Raw genomic sequence first — 27297 nt, 5'->3', positions numbered from 1 at the left:
TTCCTTGACTTCTTCTACCTTCTCCTTCTTCTCCTTGCTCTAAAATGCACCAAAAAGTTCCTTCACAAGGCAAAGATCACTCACACACACTTCAAGGAGGATAGGGTTTCGGGAATAGTCTCTGGGAAGTGAAGGAGGCTGGTTTGGGGCTATAATGCCGTTTAAATAGGGTGCAAACCCTTGAAAATAGGGTTTCATCCAGACTGGCAGACTCACCGAGTCCGAGAATATGGACTCCTCGAGTCGCCAACTTAAATCGCGTGCAAATCCCGTCTCTACTCGACGAGTCGGGCTACTGACTCGTCGAGTACCCCTTAAGAAATGAAAATTACTTTATTTAAATCACATACCATAAATAGGGCATTACAATTCTCTCCCACTTATCTTAGACTTTATCCTCGAAGTCTGCTGCAGCTGAAACCAAAAATAACTCTGGATAATGCTTCCGCATCTCCTCCTCGGCCTCCCACGTCCACTCTGAACCCTTCCGATGTTGCCACTGCACCTTCGCTAGCTGGACTACCTTGTTCCTCAAGGTCTTCATTTTTCGAACTAAGATCACAACGGGCCTCTCGATATAGTTCAAACTACTATCAACCTGAATATCCTCCAACGGTACAATTGCTGACTCGTCCACCAAACACTTCCTTAACTGAGAAACATGGAAAGTATTGTGGATCTGGCTAAGTTCTGCAGGAAGATCCAACCGATAAGCAACCCAACCCACCCGGTCCAAAACCCTAAACGGACCAATGAACCTGGGGCCCAACTTGCCCCTCTTTCAGAACCTGATAACACCATTCCAAGGTGATACCTTCAGGAGGACCATATCGCCCACCTGAAACTCCAAGTCTGAACGCCTCATATCGGCGTAACTCTTTTGTCGACTCTGCACAGTCTGCAGTCTACTACAGACCTGCTAGATCAACTATGTGGTCTTGAGCACCACCTTGGTACTCCCGATGACTCGATGACTGACCTCGGCCCAACAAATCAGGGTCCTACACTTCCTCCTATAGAGAATCTTGAAAGGAGGGCAGTCAATACTAGCGTAGTAACTGTTGTTATACGAAATTTCCACTAATGGACGATACGTATCCCAACTGAAATAGAGGTCACATGCCTGAAGCATGTCCTCAAGGTTCTGAATCGTCCTCTCGCTCTGCCCGTCCATCTGGGGGTTGAAAGAGGTGCTAAAATGAAGACGAGTCCCCATTTCGTCATGAAACCGCTTCCAAAACCTGGAAGTAAAACGGACGTCTCGGTCTGATCCTATTGATACAGGCACCCCATGCCTAGCCACTACCTCGTGCACATAGATATCGGCTAGCTTCTCGGCCGATATGCTCTCCTGAATCGGTATGAGATGCGTGCTCTTGTTCAACCGATCCACGATGACCCAAATCAAATCAACTCCATGTGCGGTCCTGGGAAGCTTAGTGATGAAATCCATAGTGATATCCTCCCATTTCCACATAGGAACGTCTAACGGCTGCATCTTTCCATGGGGTCTCTAGTGTTTTGCCTTGACGTTCCTGCAAGTCAAACACCTCTCTACGTACTAGGCTACATCCTGCTTCATGCAGGGCCACCAATAATCGGGTCGAATATCTCTATTCATCTTCGTCACCGCTGGATGGATGGAGAACCGGGACTTGTGTGCCTCATCCATCAACACCTGCCATACTCCTCCCCAATACAACACCTAAACTCTCCCATGAAGGGTCAATAATCCTCTACTGTCATAATCGAAAGAAGCTACTCGGACCACAATCCTCTCACACTTCTGCCTCTCCTCCTTCAGGCCCTCGACCTGTGCCTCTCTAATCTGCTCCAACAATGGAGTAATCACCGTTATCCTCAGACATATATCCCTGATCGGAGCCGCCACCGCCTTGCGGCTCAGGGCGTCAGCCACAAAATTGGCCTTGCACGATAGATAAAGGATCTCACAATTGTAGTCCTTTACCACATCTAACCATCGACGCTGCCTCATGTTTAGATTCGGCTGGTCGATGAGGTACCTCAGACGCTTGTGATCCGTGTAAATGGTACAACGGACCCCATAGAGGTAATGCTGCTAAATCTTGAGGGCAAACACCATTTCCCCTAGCTTTAAATCGTGTGTTGGATAGTTAGCCTCATGAGGCTTCAACTGTTAGAGGCATAAGCTATCACATGCCCTCGCTGCATCAACACTGCTCCCAAACCGGTGATTAAGGCATCATAGAAGACTACAAAGTCCTCCATTCCCTCTAGCAGGGTAAGAATCAATGCCTCGCACAATCGTTGTCTGAGGGTCTCAAATGTTGCCTGCTGCTCAGGCCCCGAGCGAAACACCACCGACTTCCTAGTTAGTCGGGTGAGTGGAACTGCTATCTTGGAGAAGTCCTAGATGAATCTCTTGTAGTATCCTGCCAAACCTAGGCAACTCCGAATCTCAGATGGAGACCACGGGACCTCTTACTGCATCACAACCTTTATTTTGGCCAGATCCACTAGTATACCCTTCTGGTTGATGAGGTGTCCAAGGAACTGCACCTCGCACAACCAAAACTCACACTTGGAGAACTTCATAAAAAGTCTCTCCCTCCTCAGCATCTCTAGCACCTCTCTCAGGTGCTCCTCGTGCTGCTCCTGAGTCTTGGAATAAACCAAGATGTCGTTGATGACTACTATCACAGACCGATCCAACATCGGCCTACATACGCGGTTCATGAGATGCATGAACGTGGCTATAGCATTGGTGAGCCCAAACGGCATCACCACAAACTCATAATAACCATAACGGGTCCTAAAAGCTGTCTTCTGAACATCCTCACCTCTGACCCACATCTGATGATAATCGAAGCGTAGGTCAATCTTGGAAAACCAAGACGCTCCCAGAAGCTGATCAAACAAGTCATCTATCCTTGGGAGTGGGTAGCGGTTGTTTACTATTACCTTGTTCAGTTCCCGGTAATCTATATACATACGGTGCGACCCATCCTTATTCCTTACGAACAGGATCAGAGCTCCCCATGGTGAACTACTCAGTCTGATGAAACCCTTGTCTAGCAGCTCCTGCAGCTGCATAGACAACTCTTGCATCTCTGGAGCAGCCAACCGATACGGTGCCTTGGCTATCGAAGCCACACCCGGAACCAGGTCAATCCGAAACTCAACATGTCTCTCCGGAGGTATCCCAAGCAGATCCTCTAGAAATATATCCGGGTACTCACGTACCACTGGTACATCGTCAACAGTCACCTTGCCCTTCTCCCAGGCATCTAAAACATAGGCAACGTACCCCACGCAACCCTGCTGGAAGTAGCGTCGAGCTCTCGCTGCCGAACAAAGAATCGGTCCGCGTTGTGGCCTCTCGCCCTGAATCACTAACTCTGCCCCACCGGGAGTGCGAACCCTCACTAACTGCAGTTCACAATCAATCACTACCCCATTGGAGCTCAGCCAATCCATACCCACTATAACCTTATTCCCTTGTAGGGGAATAGGAACCAGGTCAACCGAAAACTACTCATCGAATAACCTAAGCGAACACCCCTTATGTACAATCCAGCTCTCCTGGAGCTCTTCTAAACCTCTTGCTAAGCGCAAGTGAAACAAATGATCGGGTAGCCCCCAAGTCAAACAATATTGTAGCTAAAATGCCGTTCACTAAGAACGACCCGATACAAAAACATATAATCATGAGACACAACCAATATCAATAAAGAGATAAGAGAAACATACATACCCGTCACCACCTCAGGAGTCACTCGTGCCTCCTCTACTGTCATCTGAAAACCTCTACTCTTCGCCACTGGCGCATCCCTCCGGCCCTGATGGCTGTCTGTAATCCTCAATGTTGCAGGGGCAGGTGCTACCACCTTCCCTGCTGCTGCTGCTGTCAAACGCGGACACTAGGACTTTTTATGTCCCCTCTGATTGCAATGGAACCAAATCAGATCATATGTTGCGGTGGTGATAGTAGCTGTACAATATCTGCTTATATGCTCGGTCCGGCCGCACTTGTAGCAACTAGTACTACCTGCCTTGCACGCCCCATAGTGAAATCTCCCACACTTGCCACACCGACTGTGGCTCTACTATCCTATAGATCTTTGATCTGATACATTGGGCTTTTTACCCGAACTCCCTATGCCAGATGCCACCTCTGGCTTCCTCTTCTTCTCCATCTCTAAATCAATCTCTCTCTCACAAGCCCTAGCAATCATGTCATCCAGAATTTTACAGCTGGACCAGCTCACAAACTGGCGAATATCACTCCACAACATCTCATGATAACGGGCCTTCTTCATTTCCTCATCAGAAACATACCAAGGAACGAGAAGAGCCCTCTCCCTGAACATGGTGGTAATCTCTACCACTGTCTCTGTAGTCTGGGTAAGATCCTAAAACTCCCTGGCTAACTGTTGCACCTCAATTACCGGTGCAAACTCGACTCTGGACCTGGTAGTAAAATCAACCCAAGTCATCGCATCAAGTGTTGTGTCATCCCCAATAATATGCCCGATCTCCTCCCACCGATATCGTGCCCTGTCCTTTAGAAGACAGGATGCCAATGTAAAATTGTCCCCTTGGTACATCTGCTGGTGCGGAACGCGTTGGCGACATCTTCCAACCACCTAGTACTCGCTATGGGGTCCCGGACCCCATGATAGTCAGGAGCTCCATAGGCTCTGAACTCCCTGAAAGTGAGCGTGCACGACCCCATCATGGTCGCCACCTCAGCACGAAAGGTGCTCAACCTCTCATCCATCAGCTCTAAAATACCCTCCTTGATCGAACCAAAGATCATAGGAGTCTGCTCAAGTATGATGCGATTAATCTCTGAAGAGAGAAACTCCCTAGTCTGATCATCCAAATGCTCGGCTCCCGAGCCTGGTCCTGATCCCTCATCGGCACATGAACTACCGACTGCTGGTCTAGGGCGTAAAAGCACCATTCTGAAACACATAGTGACAAACGTCAAAAATACTGATATATCTCGAGGGATCACTATTACTACAAGTTTCCTGGTCTCGCCTTGGCTTTCCTTGATTCAACTACGGATCCTATGCTTTCAGTAGTACGGGCCCATACTACCTTCCACATCTATCCGTACTTTCCTCAAGAACTGCCTCGACTCCACCAAGTCACCACTACTGCTACTGATCTCTGCTACTCTCATCCTAGCCTTGCCCTAGGGAAATCTCTGACTCTACCGAATCCAGTCCTCAGCTGCTGAAGGCCTCTTTGTAATGCCAATTAGTCATCACTTGAGTACCATCACATGTGACGAGGCTTAAATAATCCTTCGAGAAAAAGACTCGTCCCTACAACGGTTGGACCCAGACAAGAGCTGCGCAATAGAGCCAAGTCCAGCACTCTGAGATTATTCAACCCTGACCATATGTGATGTGACATATTTACCTAAGGGCTAACTCCCATCACTCAGAGTCCCACAAAGCACGAAGCAAGCACCATTTGGACACAAGAAACTACTCAAGCAAATATATCCTCACAATGAGAAACTGTACTACCATACAATGCTAAGCTCATACTATCATACATAACCTAAACAGGCTATCCTACTACTGTCTATTCAATACTAGCATGCAATTGTCATAAAGTTGAAACACAAAAAGCAGGCACATAAGACATCCTCCTAGATCCTTAGTCCTATTCTAGCATGTTGTTCTACTGAAACTGAAATAGATAATTATAATATAAACTTGTATGGGTAATTTGGGAGTACTTACTTGGGCTCGGCTGATCGCATGCGCCACACCCTTTTACCTTTTCTCAAAACTCTTTTCTTTTTAAGTTTATTTTTCAAAAATTATTTTGAAAATATTCTTCGTTTAAAAATCTTTTACAAATTCCTTAGTTTGAGTCTAGTCATACTCGAAAGTGTGCCTGAATCCCTCAAATATGGGCTCTGATACCAACTTGAAACAACCCATAAATTTTTGTTTTAATTATTACTAAAAGCCACAACATCAAATGTTATATAACAAAACCATGCATCGCATGTCTCAAAATGCCATAATAAATGTATCAAATCAAACTAAAATCAATATCATATCAAAATGTCTGAATAAAACCCCTAGGAAAAAACTGTAACTATGGTGTGTGCCATGCCATCATCTCGAGCTCTTCCCCTTGCTAGCGGAAGTACCTGAAACCAAACTGAAAACTATAAGCGCGAAGCTTAGTGAGATCCCCCGAACTACCACATATCATACAATAACATATAAACACATACTAGGCCTTGCCCACTGCATCGGACCGAAATCCGGAAACTGCATCGGACCAAAGTCTGGAAACTAACCAGGGCCTTTCCCTCTGCATCGGACCGAAGTTCGGAAACTGCACCGAACCGAAGTCCGGAAACTAACCAGGGCCTTGCCCTCTGTATCAGACTGAAGTCCGGAAACTGCATCGGACCGAAGTCCAGAAGCTAACCATGGCCTTGCCCTCTACATCGGACTAAAGTCTAGAAACTGACTGAACATAGCATAGCATAATCATAACTACTAGCATAAACACATATACTGCATACTGCATCAGACCAATTCCCGGAACACATAAGACAAAGACATGCTTGAATCACAAAGACATCAAGCACACTGAACTATTGCATCGGACTAAAATCCGGAACTGTTGCTGACTAAACGGGCCGAAATTGTGGTCATAGACCCGTTCCTACTGGAAGGAAACTCACCTCACAACGTTGGCTGCTGAGATGCTAGATCTGAAACGGGTTGGCTGTTGCTCCAAAACTCCTTGGCTACAAATCCCATAAACACTAAATCAAATACTGATAACTAATCATAGGGTAAAATGACTATTTACCCCTAGTCAACTTAACTTCCAGGTTAAAGTCAACTTTAAGATCAAAGTCAACTTTTATTTGACCAGACTCGCCAAGTTGGGCCGCTAACTCGCCGAGTCCCCATCATCCATTCTAATCCTCTACTCGCTTCTACTCGTCGAGTTTGGAAAAGACTCGACGAGTTCTTCTTCGATACTAACATCGAGTCTAATCTTCATCCGACTCGTCGAGCTGTATGAACAATTCATCGAGTTCCCCTTCAATAGAAGAACACACCCAGTCTATGACTCTCCGAGTCGTATGAACAACTCGTCGAGTCCGTCTGCTTCCATATCCAAATCTTAACTCACTGAGTCCTTACTCTACTCACTACACAGGCTCGCTACTACTGAACCGAGAATCTAAGACTTGCGATCCGACTCGTCGATTCAGAAGAACGACTCGTCGAGTCCTTAGCATGCAGATTTCATACAGTCGATTCCTATCAACTTTAGTGAATCCAATTCATAGATCTAAGTTTCTGGGACTATCTGAACACGTAAAGTTGCTAACTTTACGTGAATCTAAGATACACTGAAGCAATAACAATCATACTTTGCTATTATGGAAGGTTTCTTGACTAAAACAAAGCCATGGCTTCCAAAAGGTGGTCTCCTTGAGCTTCTGGGGCTCAAGAGAGGCTAGATCTGAGATATGACTCGACCACAAGGATTTATCACAAAGGATTTGGGGCTTTAAAGCTTAAAACCAACAATTTGGGGACAAACTAGATCTATTATCACAATAATCAAGATGGAAACTTCATTATCAGAAGGGATGGACAAAGAATAGTGTATTTTGGATCTACTTCTTCTTCCTTGAGTTCTTCTACCTTCTCTTTCTTCTCCTTGCTCCAAAATGCACCAAAGTTCAAGGCAAAGATCACTCACACACACTTCAAGGAGGCTAGGGTTTCGAGAATAAGTCTCTGGGAAGTGAAGGAGGCTGGTTTGGGGCTATAATTTCGTTTAAATAGGGTGCAAACCCTTGAAATTAGGGTTTCATCCAGACTGGCATACTCACCGAGTCCGAGAATATGGACTCGTCGAGTCACCAACTTAAACCGCGTGAAAATCCCATCTCTACTCGACAAGTCGGGCTACTGAATCGTCGAGTACCCCTTAAGAAATGAAAATTACTTTATTTAAATCACATACCAAAAATGGGGTGTTACAGTCCACCATAAGGGTGGAGGGTACGCTGCCAGCTTATCACACTTTTCTCTCTTCCACATTGGCGCCATCTCACTGTAACCTTTTTTTACCACCAAATCAAGGTTCCTTGCCACAAACTAGAGTTGAGACATGACTTGCCATACTATTTTTTTTAATAAAATAATTTTAATAAAAAAAATTAAATTAAATTAATTGCAATAAAAATTACATAAAAGAATTATAAAAATTAAAAAATTAAAAAACAAAAAACTTTTAAAAGGTACACAAATAAAATAATTATAACATACTAAATGAATTCTTCATCCGAGAACTCATCTTCCAAATAATTTGGGAGTCCCATATTGAGATCAATGTTTTGAACCCTGTAAATGTGTTCCACCAATTCCATACGAAGATTGTGATGTGTTTTAGTGCTACATGTCTACACGCTCCTATCAATGTACTCATCACCACTAATCTCTATTGGTTGTGTCTCGGTGATGGTTTCATACTCGTCCTACACATATATCACTCTTCCTTCGTCATCAATAATCATATTATGCAATATGACACATGCATACATGACCTCTTCAAGTTTTCCCTCATATAAAAAAAGTTTTGGTTTTTTCAATATGAACCAACGCTTCTTTAGAGCTCTAAAGGGTCACTCGACATCTTTCCTAGCTCTCTCTTGAGCCATCTTGAAATTTTTTCGTCTATAAAGATGTAGACATGAAAATGATTTGACAAACACAACATACTCATGACAGATCCCATCAACAAGATAATAATCGTACTTATATGACATTCCATGTACTTGAAAAGAAGAATCTTGTGAATATCCTCTAAGACAAATATGGGTAGGTATGGAAGGTAGTATGGGCCCATACTACTGAAAGCATAGAACCTGTACGCGTAACAGGGAAGTCACAACCCTTAGGGATTTGTTGGGAGTTGGTTCCCTGTTTTGATGTGTGTATTTTTTTAATATTCCACGGTTTACTTTCAGTATGGTGACGATGAGGCGAGTTGAGACTGGGTTCGGATCAGGATCAGGAGCTGGTAGTCAGGGTGGGTCAGTTGTGTTGGATGACAGGACTAGGAAGATTTTCCATGAGGAGGTTGTAGCTATTGTCAGTTGTCAGATACCAGAGTTTTTAGGGTTTATTAAAACCGCGATGATGGAGTTCTTTGATGACATATATATATATATATATATATATATATATATATATATATATATATATATATACATATATATATATATATATATATATATATATATATATATATATATATAGCCATTGTTGAGACTGTCGTTGCTGCTGCCTCCGCAAATGTTGCAGTTATAGGTTTTGGACCGAGTTGAGTTTTTCAGTATCAGGACCGAGTCAGGTAGCCATGAGCTGGCTATCTGATGTTGAGGGATGCTTTTTCACCTACTTTTGCCCATCCGACCAAAAGTTCAGTTGCGCTCTGAACCTCCTGTGGTCTGGAGCAAAGGATTGGTGGAGACTTGTTACGGGATCATATTCTGCTGAGAAGAGGGCTGCACTATCTTGGGATCAGTTCATGGAGATGTTTCGTACCCGTTATGTGCCATGGGTAGAGCGAGAGAGGTTTTCCTAAGAGTTTTTGGATCTGAGGCAGGGATTAGAGTCGGTGAAGGAGATCACTAGGATGTTTACTGAGAGGGCCATGTTTTTCACTGAGTTTGCTTTGGAGCAGGCTCAGATAGCTCGTTACTTGACCATGCTCAATACGGATATCAGGCAGTTTTTTCCACCTAACAATATGACTCTTTGTTGGAGATGCAGGAGGCCACTAGGCAGCGTGAGATTGAGATAGAGTTGCAAACGAGAGAGCAAAGACCAGCCCTAGTGCAGTCACAGCCGCCGCCAAAGCAGTTTAAATCCCATGATTCAAGGTGTGGGGGTTAGTGCGGAAATAGATGTGGGAAGTGCGGAAAGGTTCATGATGGGGCTTATCGATTAGGAGGTGTATGCCACAAATGTGGCAAGGAGGGACGCTATGTGAGGGATTGCCGCCAATTGGCTCTTGTCTAGAGTAAGGATGTGCTATCATTGTAATCAGGTTGGCCATGTGAATGTCAACTATTCGTTTCTCAACGTCAAGCCAACGCAGGCCCCCGCGCAAGCTACTTTGAGAATCACAGACGGGCGCCAGGGGAAAGCGGAGCCCCCGAGGGCTCAAGGTCGCGCTTTTCAGATCACTACCAAAGAGGCCAAAGTAGATCCGAATGTTTTGACTGGTATGTTTCTATCCATTATCTTGTTGATTATATTTTGTGTTATGCTTATATATTTATACCTCTTTTAGGTATGTTCCTAGTGAACTCCTTACCTGTTTTAGTGTTGTTTGACTCGGGTGCAAGTGATTCCTTTGTTTCTTGGCATTTTAGTGGAGGGTTTGATATGCCCATTGGGGAGTTGGAGTGTTCGTTGTGAGTTTCTATCGCCAACGAACAAGGGATTTCCGCTTTTTTAGTGTATCATGGTTGTGTCCTGGAGATCTTCGGGGTATCATTTTTGATCGATTTGATCCATATCCCTATAGGGGATGTCTACGTAATTGTGGGTATGGACTGGTTGAGCCGTTTTGGTGCTCTGATTAATTGTGAGAGCCAGTGCATGGAAGTTCAAACTCCAAGTGGGGGGGGGGGATCTGGTTATCGATGGAGAGGGCACCAGGATGGGGTCACGATTTTGTTCTGCAACCAAAGTTCAACAGTATATTTAGCACGGGTGTACGGGTTATTTGGCATATATGGTGGATATGCGTGTTGGGGTTCAAGTTTCATTTTCAGAGGTACTGGTTGTCATGGAGTTCGTTGATGTGTTTCCAGAGGAGTTACCCGGTGTGCGCCTGAGAGGCACATTGAGTTCAGGATTGATCGCGTGCATGGTGCGGCCATGATTGCCAAGGAGCCGTACCACTTGACACCACCTAAGATGTAGGAGTTGTCATCTCAGTTGCAGGAGCAGCTAGGCAAGAAGTTCATCACGCCGAGTAGTTCTCCGTGGGGAGCATTGATTTTTTTTGTCAAGAAGGATGATGGTTCATACCGGATATGTAATGATTACCAGGAGTTGGAAAAGCTAACGGTGAAGAACCGTTATCTCCTTCCGCAGATCGATGATCTCCTTGATTAGTTGCAGGGCGCATCTTGGTTCTCCAAGATAGATCTGAGGTCCGGGTACCATCAGGTCTGGGTGAGAGAGGAGGACGTGGAGAAGACTACGTTCCGAACTTGTTATGGGCATTACGAGTTCATAGTGATGCCATTCGGGCTCACCAATGTGCCTATGGTATTTATGGATTTGATGAATCGGGTGTTGGATTAGGTGTCTAAGCCCATAACTATAATTGGTATGTACTTGATTTGATAGTAGCATGGTCCTTTTGGGTTGCCTTCACACTGGCAAGTAGACATGATGACTATTGGAGAGAGGTTGAATTTATTATTTGGAATATAAAATTGGTATATAAAATGATTTATTAATATGTTATGAGAATAATATATTAATTAGAAATCATATTACTAATTAGTATTTAATCATAAATTAATTTGGAATTAATCTTTGGATTAAAGGAACTGATTAAAAGCATAGGGGTTGTTTTGCAATTATTTGATAGTTGTAGTTTTGGGCTCTTGGCTCACGTTTATTGGCGAGGGCCGAAAATCCTTACAATATTCTAGAGGATTTCGTCCAAGGCTTAAGGAAGGGAGTCCATGGGATGCTTAGGCCCTAAGCTAAGAGATTAGGGTTTTCCACCTCAAAACCCTAGCTGCCTCAACAATAAATAAACCTCCAAACCCTCATGATTTCATGCACCTCCAAGAAACCCTAGAAGATCCGAAATTATGAGCAAGTATCTCCTCTCTCTTTTCTCTCATAATCATTCTCTTGCCCTAGTGTGTTTGTGAGACATTAGAGGTACTACACTTATGGTACTTGTTCTCAAAGCTCAAGATCTTCAAGATGTGATTGTTATTACTATATATCAATAAAGGTATGTGATCTAATCTTTCTTATATTGATTTCAAAATTATTAGATGCATGTTAGGGGTTCCATGTGACATCCCTAAAATCACGGCCAGGAAAGACCGATTTTGTTTATGCTTTATGAAAATCAGAGTACTTCATTTTATAAAAAGGTTGCGGAATTTGTTCCCAGAAAATGTAACGCCCGTAGATCCGGGCTAGTCAATTTAGAGGCAATAGGGGTCGAAAATGACTTTTCAACAAAAGATTATTTATAATAAATAATCTTAACCAAGTTGTAGAATATGTCACAAGGTTTCCGTACATATAAAGAACGCCGAAATCCGAGTTATAACGAAGAAGTTATGGCCCGTCGAAGTTTCGCGACGGAATCGACACGGCACCGGGAAGCGTAAATAGTGAATTTACGATGGAGGACTTTTTAGCCTTAGTGATCTAAATGAAAGTCGTAGAATATGTTAAACTAAGAGCGTCGATAAAAAGAACGCCCAAATCTGACTTCGTATGAGGAAGTTATGATTTTTCTAAGATTCGGCTTAGCAGTATACAACCCGAAACTCGAATTTTAGTTCGAGCGGTTTTTGGATTACGCGACCTAAATGAGAGTTGAAGGTCTCATTAATAGGAACTCAACAGTAAAAAGACAGACGAAAACGGAGTCCGTATGAAGGAGTTATGATATCTTCGCGGTCATTTAACAGTCTAAACGCCTCCTACTATTAAATTTGAGATCGGTCGAGAATTAGCCGACGGAGTCTAAACGAAAGTTGTAGATCTTGATTTTACCTACGCGTGGATATAAAGAACGTCGAAAACGGAGGTCATATGCGAAAGTTATGATTTTTCTAAGTTTGAAGGCTGATACGTGATAGGGGGTGACGTGGCACCACCAGAATTGGACACGTGGCACCACCATAAGGCCACCACATGGACCAACTCGGCGAGTAGGTCCCCCCTACTTGGCGAGTAGACCAGTCAGCAACCCTATAAATAGAGGTTCCGGGTTCCATTCATTCTCACACCTCAACCCTCTTCTTTCTCTCTCTAAGCTCTCTCTCTAAGCCTCCCTAAGCCCCCAAAGTCTGGGGTAACTCCCTAGCACGAGGCGGAAGCCCCGGAGCACCCGACGGCTCCGAGAAAAGAGCCTTTCGGCTCAGGAAACGCTCCTCCAGCGAAGCCCGGTTTTGCGAAAAAACCAGCTGTAAGTGAGCTACGCCTACGCTAGTTTTAATATAGCTTTTAATTAATTATAGTAACATTATTAGGACCTTAAAATAATTATTTGGGCTATTATTATGAGTTATATTGAGTGTTATTTAACGCTTACATAATAATAATAATAACTATACTATTAATTAGTCGCGGTTAATGTTAGACTAAACCCTAGTGGTGTTGATACTAGGTTTTATCGAAGGAAATTGTGTTGAGAGTATCGAAGCGCTATCCGAGTGTTGAGTCACCACCTATCAAGTGAGTGCATAGTCCCTTTCATCTTACACATAGATATGAATTATTTTATATAAACTACGTTCTATGTGTGCATATTATCTGAATACTTGTTGTCTATGCTGGATGAACATTTTATACATGTTTTAAAAGATTTAAACTGTACACGTATTTTATATATACGAATATGTTGGGTATGATGATGGGTAGATAAATGATGAGAGATAGAAGATGACGTGAGTATACATTGGCAGCTATAGACTTAGTGCCTATGGGACAAACACTGGTAGCTATGGACTTAGTACCTGTTAGACGTTGGTAGCTATGGATTTAGTACCTGTTGGGAATTGGTAGCTATGGACTTAGTACCTGTTAGACGTTGGTAGCTATGGATTTAGTACCTGTTGGGAATTGGTAGCTATGGACTTAGTACCTATTAGTTAGATGCTGGTAGCTAAGGATTTAGTACCTGTTGAACATTGGTAGCTATGGACTTAGTACCTATTAGATAAAGACTGGTAGCTATGGATTTAGTACCCGATGAATAGACTATAGCAGCTATGGAATTAGTGCTTTATGAACGAATATTGGCAGCTATGAATTTAGTGCCAATCCTAGAACCCTGGAAGTAAGGGACTTCGGAATAAACGAATGAAGGATAGATGACTCTTAGGTTAAATCCTTAAAGAGTAAAGAAGATAATGGGGATGGGTAATTGGGTTGATTGTTTGATTAAACATAATAATTATATTATTGTGGGTTGAAAACCCTATGTACTCACCAGGTTTCCCAACGTGACCCAGTCAGTTTATGTATATCACAGGTGACGAAATGAAGTGACATTACACTCAGAGATTTAAATAGAGGTAGATCACTAGTGTAAATAATTGTAAGTTCTGTTTATGCTTATGTTTCTGTATTAACGATGACATCCCAAACGTTTTAAGATGAATAAAAATACGTTTCTTCGAAAATGTTTTAATAACGTATTTATCGTGTTTTTCTGGGAACAAATTCCGCAACCTTTTTATAAAATGAAGTACTCTGATTTTCATAAAGCATAAACAAAATCGGTCTTTTCTGGCCGTGATTTTGGGGATGTCACAGTTGGTATCAGAGCATTAGTTTAAGCGAACTAGGAATATGGATTTATTTCTAGACTTAAACTTAGAATGCTAAGCAATGATTGTGAGGAGTGTGTTTAACAAAATTTAGGCAATACACCTGAATAGACACAAGCACTAGCTTATTTAGGGAAAATTCCTAACATGCTTTTATGTGCTAAATGATTTATGATATGCATTATATGATCGGATCTATGGTCTGTTGCCGACTGGATCTGGAAATTTTATGTGCTCAGGTTTCTAAACGTTTAATTACGATATTAGAACTGGCATGTAACTTTTTGGAGTAATAAGGAGGAATACGTGTCTAATTCTTCCTCTATCTATATTCTCGTCTCGATACACCAAACGCTTTCTTTGGAGAATAGAATGTCATGATAAGGACTCATAGAGAATTGAGTAAGTGGATGAAATGAAAAGGCTTACGATAGTGAATGACACCTATCGGAAGATATCATAAGAGTGGTATCTTGCCTTTAGAATATGTCATGCAGTACATTCAGAGGAGTACAGTACGTCCGAAGTACACCTTCGATTGGCAGGATGATGGAATGATTGGCGTAATTCATGAAGTTGACCCATCATATGGTATTTCCACCGGGCTGAAGCAGAATTGATGATTGAAGATACGCATAGAAGAAGTCCTAGTAGAGTCTAGGGAAAATTTTGTCATTGTTTGGACACATTTTTATGTGTTAAAAATTGTTTTGTGATAATAACTTGGAAAACTGCAAGACAATACTTGGGACGAGTATGAGTAGGTGTGAAAGGTAGTAGATGCATATACTACCGGAAGCACAGGAATCACGCTTGGATCAGGGAAAGTCACAAGGCTACCAAGAAACTAGTAATTGATTTCGATTTATTCAAGTGTGTTGTTACCATTGTTTCGGTAATGACTAAGACGATTGTTGATATTCCGACCCTAGTGGTCATATCGAATTGAGTCCGACTACGATGAGTATGTTACGTGGTTCAGTGAACCAAGTTTGATGTAGCGTCCGACTTAAACCAAACGATTGAAATCAAATCGATCAATAGAAGTATCGCGCTCGTTGTTAAAAAAAGATGGTTGCTAGACATGCTACCTTTTTAGATGTGACTAGAACATGAAGGAAGGTATAGACTGTTCTGGAATTTGACTCTAAGAGACCTGAGTCTAAGCATTGTAACATACGATGAGAGTTCATTAGAATATGACACATCGGTCCATTGTATTAATAAAAGAACTTATCTTAAGTTCGTATCCAGTGAGGATCGAGATTGTGACTTGAAGGTCATAATTTGGAGTCTACCGTGAGATAGAGAGCGTATGCAAGATCGAGCACCGCCTGTAGTCAACGAGTCTAAGAGTTAGATACAAGTTCGAGGAAACATCGAAGTTATGAGTTAAGATGAATAGATAACAAATGGAGTCATCATGTGAGCCCTGTTTTGTTGATGATTCCGGGACGTAATCATCCTAAGGGGGAGATAATTGTAACGCCCGTAGATCCGGGCTAGTCAAATTAGAGGCAATAGGGGTCGAAAATGACTTTTCAACAAATCTTAACCAAGTTGTAGAATATGTCACAAGGTTTCCGTACATATAAAGAATGCCGAAATCCGAGTTATAACGAAGAAGTTATGGCCCGTCGAAGTTTCGCGACGGAACCGGCACGGCACCGGGAAGCGTAAATACTGAATTTACGATGGAGGACTTTTTAGCCTTAGTGATCTAAATGAAATTCGTAGAATATGTTAAACTAAGAGCATCGATAAAAATAACGCCCAAATCTGACTTCGTATGAGGAAGTTATGATTTTTCTAAGATTCGGCTTAGCAGTATACAACCCGAAACTTCAATTTTAGTTCGAGCGGTTTTTGGATTATGCGACCTAAATGAGAGTTGAAGGTCTCATTAATAGGAACTCAATGGTAAAAAGACAAACGAAAACAGAGTCCGTATGAAGGAGTTATGATATCTTCGCGGTCATTTAACAGTCTAAACGCCTCCTACTATTAAATTTGAGATCGGTCGAGAATTAGCCGACGGAGTCTAAACGAAAGTTGTAGATCTTGATTTTACCTACGTGTGGATATAAAGAACGTCAAAAACGGAGCTCATATGCAAAATTTATGATTTTTCTAAGTTTGAAGGCTGATACGCGATAGGGGTGACGTGGCACCACCAGAATTGGACACGTGGCACCACCAGAAGGCCACCACATGGACCAACTCGGCGAGTAGGTCCCCCCTACTCGGCGAGTAGACCAGTCAGCACCCCTATAAAGTGAGTGCATAGTCCCTTTCATCTTACACATAGATATAAAGTATTTTATATAAATTACGTTCTATGTGTGCATATTATCTGAATACTTGCTGTCTATGCTGGATGAAGGTTTTATACATGTTTTAAAGGATTTAAACTGTATACATATTTTATATATACGAATATGTTGGGTATGATGATGGGTAGATAAATGATGAGAGATAGAAGATGACGTGAGTATACATTGGCAGCTATAGACTTAGTGCCTATGGGACAAACACCGGTAGCTATGGACTTAGTACATGTTAGACGTTGGTAGCTATGGATTTAGTACCTATTGCGAATTGGTAGCTATGGACTTAGTACCTATTAGTTAGACGCTGGTAGCTAAGGATTTAGTACGTGTTGAACATTGGTATCTATGGACTTAGTACCTATTAGATAAAGACTGGTAGCTATGGATTTAGTACCCGATGAATAGACTATAGGAGCTATGGAATTAGTGCTTTATGAACGAATATTGGCAGCTATGGATTTAGTGTCAATCCTAGAACCCTGGAAGTAAGGGACTTCGGAATAAACGAATGAAGGATAGATGACTCTTAGGTTAAATCCTTGAAGAGTAAAGAAGATAATGGGGATGGGTAAATGGGTTGATTGTTTGATTAAACATAATAATTATATTATTGTGGGTTGAAAACCCTATGTACTCACCAGGTTTCCCAACCTGACCCACTCAGTTTATGTATATCACAGGTGACGAAATGAAGTGACATTACACTGAGAGATTTAAAGAGATGTAGATCACTAGTGTAAATAATTGTAAGTTCTGTTTATGCTTATGTTTCTGTATTAACGATGACATCCCAAACGTTTTAAGACGAATAAAAATACGTTTCTTCGAAAACGTTTTAATAACGTATTTATCGTGTTTTTCTGGGAACAAATTCCGCTACCTTTTTATAAAATGAAGTACTCTGATTTTCATAAAGCATAAACAAAATCGGTCTTTTCTAGCCGTGATTTTGGGGATGTCACAGAAAAACACGATAAATACGTTATTAAAACATTTTCGAAGAAACGTATTTTTATTCATCTTAAAACGTTTGGGATGTCATCGTTAATACAGAAACATAAGCATAAACAGAACTTACAATTATTTACACTAGTGATCTACATCTCTTTAAATCTCTCAGTGTAATGTCACTTCACTTCGTCACCTGTGATATACATAAACTGAGTGGGTCAGGTTGGGAAACCTGGTGAGTACATAGGGTTTTCAACCCACAATAATATAATTATTATGTTTAATCAAACAATCAACCCAATTACCCATCCCCATTATCTTCTTTACTCTTTAAGGATTTAACCTAAGAGTTATCTATCCTTCATTCGTTTATTCCGAAGTCCCTTAATTCCAGGGTTATAGGACTGGCACTAAATCCATAGCTGCCATTGTTCGTTCATAAAGCACTAATTCCATAGCTGCTATATCTTACTCATCGGGTACTAAATCCATAGCTACCAACGCTCAATAGGTACTAAGTCCATAGCTACCAATTCCTACAGGTACTAAATCCATAGCTACCAATGTCTAACTAATAGGTACTAAGTCCATAGCTACCAACTCCCAACAGGTACTAAATCCATAGCTACCAACGTCTGACAGGTACTAAGTCCATAGCTTCCGGTGTTTGTCCCATAGGCACTAAGTCTATAGCTGCCAATGTATACTCACGTCATCTTCTATCTCTCATCATTTATCTACCCATCATCATACCCAACATATTCGTATATAAAATACGTATACAGTTTAAATCTTTTAAAACATGTATAAAACATTCATCCAGCATAGACAACAAGTATTCAGATAATATGCACACATAGCACGTAGTTTATATAAAATACTTCATATCTATGTGTAAGATGAAAGGGACTATGCACTCACCTAGGAAGGTGGTGACTCGGCACTCGGACAGCACTTCGTTACTCTTAAAACAATTTCCTCGACAAAACCTAGTATCATTACCACTAGAGTTTAGGCTGACGTTAACCGCGACAAATTAATAGTCTAGCTATTATTATTATTATATAACCATTAAATAACGCTCAATATAACTCATAATAATAGCCCAAATACTACTTATAAGGTCCTAATAACATTACTATATTGAAACATAAGCTATACTAAAGATAGCGTAGGCATAGATTACTTACAGCGGGTTTTCTCGAAAACCGGGCTTCGCTGGAGCAGCGTTCCCGAGCCGAAAGGCTCTTTTCTCGGGACTCTGGGAGCCTCGGGGCTTCCTTCGGGTGCTAGGGGTTTACCTAGGCTTTTAGGGGTTTAAGGGAGCTTAGAGAGAGAGTATAAGAAGGTTGAAGGTGTGAGAATGAATGGAACCCGGCACCTCTATTTATAGGGGTGCTGACTGGTCTACTCGCCGAGTAGGGGGGACCTACTCGCCGAGTTGGTCCATGTGGTGGCCTTCTGGTGGTGCCACGTGTCCAATTCTGGTGGTGCCACGTCACCCCCTATCGCGTATCAGCCTTCAAACTTAGAAAAATCATAACTTTCGCATACGATCTCCGTTTTCGACGTTCTTTATATCCACGCGTAGGTAAAATTAAGATCTACAACTTTAGTTTAGACTCCATTGGCTAATTCTCGACCGATATCAAATTTAACAGTAGGAGGCGTTTAGACTGTTAAATGACCGCAAAGAATTCATAACTCCTTCATACGGACTCCGTTTTCGTCTGTCTTTTTACCGTTGAGTTCCTATTAATGAGATCTTCAACTCTCATTTAGGTCGCGTAAGCCAAAAACCACTCGAACTAAAATTCGAGTTTCGGGCCGTGCATTGCTAAGCCGAATCTTAGAAAAATCATAACTTCCTCATACGAAGTCAGATTTGGGCGTTCTTTTTATCGACGCTCTTAGTTTAACATATTCTATGAATTTCATTTAGATCACTAAGGCTAAAAAGTTTTCCATCGTAAATTCACTATTTACGCTTCCCGGTGCCGTGCCGGTTTTGCCGTAAAACTTCGACGGGCCATAACTTCTTCGTTATAACTCGGATTTCGGCGTTCTTTATATGTACGGAAACCTTGTGACATATTCCACAACTTGGTTAATATTATTTATTCTAAATAATATTTTTTTTTTGAAAAGTCATTTTCGACCCCTATTGCCTCTAAATTGACTAGCTCGGATCTACGGGCGTTACAATTATCTCCCCCTTAGGATGATTACGTCCTGGAATCATCAACGAAACAGGGCTCACATGATGACTCCATTTGTTATCTATTCATCCTAAGTCATAACTTCGATGTTTCTTCGAACGTGTATCTAACTCATAGACTCCTTGACTACAGGCGATGCTCGATCTTGCATACGCTCTCTATCTCACGTTAGACTCCAAATTATGACCTTCAAGTCACAATATTGATCCTCACTGGATACAAACTTAAGATAAGTTCTTTTATTAATACAATGGACCGATGTGTCATATTCTAATGACCTCTCATCGTATGTTGCAATGCTCAGACTCAGGTCTCTTAGAGTCGAATTCCAGAACAGTCTATACCTTCCTTCATGTTCTAGTCACATCTTAAAAGGTAGCATCTCTAGCAACCACCGTGATACTTCTACTGATCGCTTTGATTAATTCTTCTGGCTTAATTCGGTGCTACATAGAACTTGGTTCTCTGAACCACGTAACATACTCGTCGTAGTCGGACTCAATTTGATATGACCACTAGGGTCGGAATATCAACAATCGTCTTAGTCATTACCGAAACGATTGTAACAACACACTTGAATAAATCGAAATCAATTACTGGCTTCTTGGTAACCTTGTGAATTTCCCTGATCTAAGTGTGAGTCCTGTGCTTCCGGTAGTATATGCATCTACTACCTTTCACACCTACTCATACTCGTCCCAAGTATTGTCTCGCAGTTTCCCAAGTTATTATCACAAAACAATTTTTTTTAACACATAAAAATGTGTCCAAACAATCTCAAAATTTTCCCTAGACTCTACTAGGACTTCTTCTATGCGTATCTTCAATCATCAATTCTGCTTCAGCTCGGTGGAAATACCATACGATGGGTCAACTTCATGAATTACGCCAATCATTCCATCATCCTGCCAATCGAAGGTGTACTTCGGACGTACTGTATTCTAAACGTACTGCATGACATATTCCAAAGGCAAGATACCACTCTTATGATATCTTCCGATAGGTGTCATTCACTATCGTAAGCCTTTTCATTTCATCCACTTACTCAATTCTCTATGAGTCCTTATCATGACATTTTATTCTCCAAATAAAGCGTTTGGTGTATCGAGACGAGAATATAGATAGAGGAAGAATTAGACACGTATTCCTCCTTATTACTCCAAAAAGTTACATGCCAGTTCTAATATCGTAATTAAACGTTTAGAAACCTGAGCACATAAAATTTCCAGATCCGGTCGGCGACAGACCAAAGATCCGATCATATAATGCATATCATAAATCATTTAGCACATAAAAGCATGTTAGGAATTTTCCCTAAATAAGCTAGTGCTTGTGTCTATTCAGGTGTATTACCTGAATTTTATTAAACACACTTCTCACAATCATTGCTTAGCATTCTAAGTTTAAGTCTAGAAATAAATCCATATTCCTAGTTCGCTTAAACTAATGCTCTGATACCAACTGTGACATCCCCAAAATCACGGCCAGGAAAGACCGACTTTGTTTATGCTTTATGAAAATCAGAGTACTTCATTTTATAAAAAGGTTGCGGAATTTGTTCCCAGAAAAACACGATAAATACGTTATTAAAACATTTTCGAAGAAACGTATTTTTATTCATCTTAAAACGTTTAGGATGTCATCGTTAATACAGAAACCTAAGCATAAACAGAACTTACAATTATTTACACTAGTGATCTACATCTCTTTAAATCTCTTAGTGTAATGTCACTTCACTTCGTCACCTGTGATATACATAAACTGAGTGGGTCAGGTTGGGAAACCTGGTGAGTACATAGGGTTTTCAACCCACAATAATATAATTATTATGTTTAATCAAACAATCAACCCAATTACCCATCCCCATTATCTTCTTTACTCTTTAAGGATTTAACCTAAGAGTTATCTATCCTTCATTCGTTTATTCCGAAGTCCCTTAATTCCAGGGTTATAGGACTGGCACTAAATCCATAGCTGCCAATGTTCATTCATAAAGAACTAATTCCATAGCTGCTATATCTTACTCATCGGGTACTAAATCCATAGCTACCAACGCTCAACATGTACTAAGTCCATAGCTACCAATTCCTACAGGTACTAAATCCATAGCTACCAGTGTCTAACTAATAGGTACTAAGTCCATAGCTACCAACTCCTAACAGGTACTAAATCCATAGCTACCAACGTTTGATAGGTACTAAGTCCATAGCTACCGGTGTTTGTCCCATAGGCACTAAGTCTATAGCTGCCAATGTATACTCACGTCATCTTCTATCTCTCATCATTTATCTACCCATCATCATACCCAACATATTCGTATATAAAATACGTATACAGTTTAAATCTTTTAAAACATGTATAAAACATTCATCCAGCATAGACAACAAGTATTCAGATAATATGCACACATAGCACGTAGTTTATATAAAATACTTCATATCTATGTGTAAGATGAAAGGGACTATGCACTCACCTAGGAAGGTGGTGACTCGGCACTCGGACAGCACTTCGTTACTCTTAAAACAATTTCCTCGACAAAACCTAGTATCATTACCACTAGAGTTTAGGCTGACGTTAACCGCGACAAATTAATAGTCTAGCTATTATTATTATTATATAACCATTAAATAACGCTCAATATAACTCATAATAATAGCCCAAATACTACTTATAAGGTCCTAATAACATTACTATATTGAAACATAAGCTATACTAAAGATAGCGTACGCATAGATTACTTACAGCGGGTTTTCTCGAAAACCGGGCTTCGCTGGAGCAGCGTTCCCGAGCCGAAAGGCTCTTTTCTCGGGACTCCGGGAGCCTCGGGGCTTCCTTCGGGTGCTAGGGGGTTTACCTAGGCTTTTAGGGGTTTAAGGGAGCTTAGAGAGAGAGTATAGAGAGACAAAGAAGAAGGTTGAAGGTGTGAGAATGAATGGAACCCGGCACCTCTATTTATAGGGGTGCTGACTGGTCTACTTGCCGAGTAGGGGGGACCTACTCGCCGAGTTGGTCCATGTGGTGGCCTTCTGGTGGTGCCACGTGTCCAATTCTGGTGGTGCCACGTCACCCCCTATCGCGTATCAGCCTTCAAACTTAGAAAAATCATAACTTTCGCATATGAGCTCCGTTTTCGACGTTCTTTATATCCACGCGTAGGTAAAATCAAGATCTACAACTTTCATTTAGACTCCATTGGCTAATTCTCGACCGATCTCAAATTTAACAGTAGGAGGCGTTAGACTGTTAAATGACCGCGAAGAATTCATAACTCCTTCATACGGACTCCGTTTTCGTCTGTCTTTTTACCGTTGAGTTCCTATTAATGAGATCTTCAACTCTCATTTAGGTCGCGTAAGCCAAAAACCACTCGAACTAAAATTCGAGTTTCGGGCCGTGCACTACTAAGCCGAATCTTAGAAAAATCATAACTTCCTCATACGAAGTCAGATTTGGGCGTTCTTTTTATCGACGCTCTTAGTTTAACATATTCTATGAATTTCATTTAGATCACTAAGGCTAGAAAGTCTTCCATCGTAAATTCACTATTTACGCTTCTCGGTGTCGTGCTGGTTTTGCCGTAAAACTTCGACGGGCCATAACTTCTTTGTTATAACTCGGATTTTGGCGTTCTTTATATGTACGGAAACCTTGTGACATATTCCACAACTTGGTTAAGATTATTTATTCTAAATAATCTTTTTTTTTTGAAAAGTCATTTTCGACCCCTATTGCCTCTAAATTGACTAGCCTGGATCTACGGGCGTTACATTCCAATTTTGTGTTCAATGCTTGTATGTATAATAGTGAAAACATAGATCCTCAAATTAGGGTTTCATGCACACATAGGATTATTTGCTATGTATATCCATCATCGAGGTATGCAGGACATTGCTGGATCGTTCAATTATTGTGTTTATTGATGATATGTTGTTGTATTCCAAGACTGGAAAGCAGCATGAGGATCATCTTCTCGAGCTTCTGAAGTGAGAGTTTTGGTTACGAGAGCTTCAATTCCTCGGACACCATATTAACTAGGACGTGATATTGGTCGATCCGGCCAACATCGAGGCAGTGATAAGTAGGAGGTTCCGAAATCTCCCTCATATATCAGGAGTTTCTTGGGGTTGGAATGTACTACCAGAGATTCATTCAGGATTTCTCCAAGATTGTAGTACCCCTTACTCTTATGACAAGGAAGTGGGTGGATTTCTGGTGGGGCCCTGAGCAGCAGTCAGCATTTGAGACCTTCCGACAGAGGCTATGTGAGGCCCCGATTTTAACCTTCCCTGAGGGAATTGAGGATGTGGTTTTCTGTGATGCATCCATCACTAGTTTAAGGTTGGTCCTCATGCAAAGAGGACATGTGATAGCTTATGCTTCACAACAGCTGAAGTCGCACGAGACGAGATATCCCACACATGATCTGGAGTAGGGGGTTGTGGTTTTTGTCCTCAAGTTTGGAGGCATTATCTTTACGGGGTCTGATGTACTATCTACATGGATCACAAGAGTTTGAGACATATTAAGGATCAACTAAACCTGAACATGAGGAAGAGTAGGTGGCTGGACGTAGTCAAGGGTTATGACTGCAAGATCCTTTACCATCCGGGTAAAGTGAGTGTGGTGGCAGATGCTTTGAGCCGCAAGGCAGTTGGGTCTTTAGGTGGGGCGTCGTGTATGAGGATATCAGTGGATTCTCCGCTTGTAGGATTGATTAGGGAGGCTCAGGCTGAGGTTGTTCGAGAAGAGAACTGGAAGATAGAGAGGATTAGGGGTGAGATCGCCTTATTTGTTCTTGATAGTCGTGAGCTGTTGACCCGTTGTGGTTGGGTATGGGTTCCTATGTCTGGTGGGGTCAGAAATATCCTGTTGGAGGAGGCTCATAAGTCTCGTTTTTCTATCCATCCAGGGGGCCACAAAGATGTATCGGGATCTGAGATTGAGCTATTGGTGCCTATGTATAAAGAGGGAGATATATCGGTATGTGGAGAGGTGCATGACCTGTAGGATGGTCAAGGTTGAGCATTAGAGGCCACATGGAAAGCTACAGCCTATGGAGGTTCCCATGTGGAAATGGTAGTAGATTTCGATGGATTTTATCACCAAGTTGCCGAAGAAAACAAAGGGATTCAACGTTATTTTGGGTCATCATGGATTGATTGACCAAGAGTGCTCACTTCCTAGCAATTCGGGAGAGTTCTTCGGCCGAGAAGTTGGTCGATGTATATATTCGTGAGATCATTGTTCACCATGGGGTTCTAGTCTCCATTGTTTCAGACCGTGATATTCGATCCACTTCCCATTTTGGCTGAAGTTCCATGAGGAATTGGACACGAGGTTACACTTCATCATAGTCTATCATCCGCATACCAACGACCAGAGTGACCAGACGATATAAACCCTTGAGGATATGTTGCAGGCTTGTTCCATTTCTTTTGATGGGAGTTGGGAATCCTACCTACCTCTTGCAAAGTTCTCCTACAACAACAGTTATCACTCCAACATCGATGATCCGCCTTTTGAGCTCTTGTATGGGCGGAGATGTCGTACCCCGGTTTGCTGGGGTGAGGTTGGTTACCGAGTTATGGGGCAGACCGAAGTGGCCCTTCAAACCACGGAGATGATTCAGTAGATCATGCAGAGATTGCAGACTCCTCAGAGTCGGTAGAAAAGCTATGCCGACCGACACCGATCCGAGTTGGTGTTTCAGGTCGGTGATATGGTGTTGCTGGATGTCTCACCTTGGAAAGGTGTGATCCGCTTCAGGAAGAAGGGAAATTTGGGTTCCCGATATATCAGGCCGTTCCGAGTGATCGCTAAGGTTGGCAAGGTTGCTTATAGATTGGATAATCCTGAGGAGCTCAAACATATTCACAACACTTTCCATGTTTCGCAGCTACGGAAGTGCGTGCTGGATGAGGGCGCAGTGGTATCCTTGGATGATATTCAGGTCGATGAGCGCCTGAACTATGTTGAGAGACTGGTGGCTATTATGGAAAAGAAGGTAAAGGTTTTATGTAACAAAGAATTACCTTTGGTGAAGGTACATTGGCAGCACCGGAGACTGGGATGCGGGAGCATTATCCAGATTTCTTTTCTGCATTAGACTTCGAGGACGAAATCTAGTTCAAGTGGGGGAGAGTTGTAACACCCCGATTTTGGTATGTATGCTTTTGCCCCTTCATTTATCAAGTTTTGCTTTTTTGGTCCTTTAAGCTGGTATGCAGGGCATACCACTTGGTACCACTTGATACGCTCATCGTACTGGCTAGAGTTGGATCGAGATAAGCGGATGCGTACATTGGGTGTACGTTACGGTACGCTAGGCGTACGTGTGTCTTTCGGAATTCCTAATGTAGGGTGTTGCACCCTATATATTCATGCTTAACCTTTAGGGTTGGTCTCATCTTTTGTCCCTCAACCTCTAGAAAACCCTAATCGTCCTCTTAGCCTCCATTTTGCATCTTTGAGCTTTTGAAGAGAATTTTTTTTTGTTTTGGGTCCATCTTTGATGAACAATGAAGAGAGTGAAGTTCATAGCTTGGTGGGAGATTTGAGATCCAAAACTCTCCATCACATTGCAAGCTTCTCAGGCTATAAAGTTCATACCTTGACTTATTGGTTTGGTCGACTTGATGGGATCATTTCTCTAGATCTGACCTTGTTAGAGGTTTCCTTGGCATAAAGGTGCCAACTTTATGGGGTTTCAGTCATCTTTCATGCATTAAGCCATTCATTAAGTCATTTCTAAGCTAAATAACTTCATGTAGCCATGCATGAACGTAAAATTAGCAACTTTATGTGTTATTTCAGCTCATGGAATTCAGATCTACGTTTTGGGACCTTATCTTAAGTTATTAAGTGCTTAATGGGATTTTTGGCTTAAAAGAGGAGTACGTTGGGTGTACAAGCTAGTATGCGCAACGTACAAGCCCCAACGCGTGTACGCTTAGCGTGCAGCTGCGTACGCCCCGCGTACTCAATCTTTGGGCTTTGCAGTTTTGGGCTTCGAGTTTGGGCCACCTTTTGGGCTTAGATGCTTGGGTCCTCTTTGGGCCATCTGAGTGTTGATGTTTTGGGCCAAGTGAAGCAATCCAATCTAAACTTGAGTACATGCAGTGATTCGTTTCAAGTCAATTTATCTAGTTAGTTTAGTTATTGGTTTAGTTGAGTTTTATAATCAAAGCCC

This window comes from Lactuca saligna, chromosome 8, assembly GCF_052625555.1.
Source record: "Lactuca saligna cultivar CGN05327 chromosome 8, ASM5262555v1, whole genome shotgun sequence".
NCBI classification, from domain to species: domain Eukaryota; kingdom Viridiplantae; phylum Streptophyta; class Magnoliopsida; order Asterales; family Asteraceae; genus Lactuca; species Lactuca saligna.
This window is presented reverse-complemented; position numbering follows the sequence as displayed.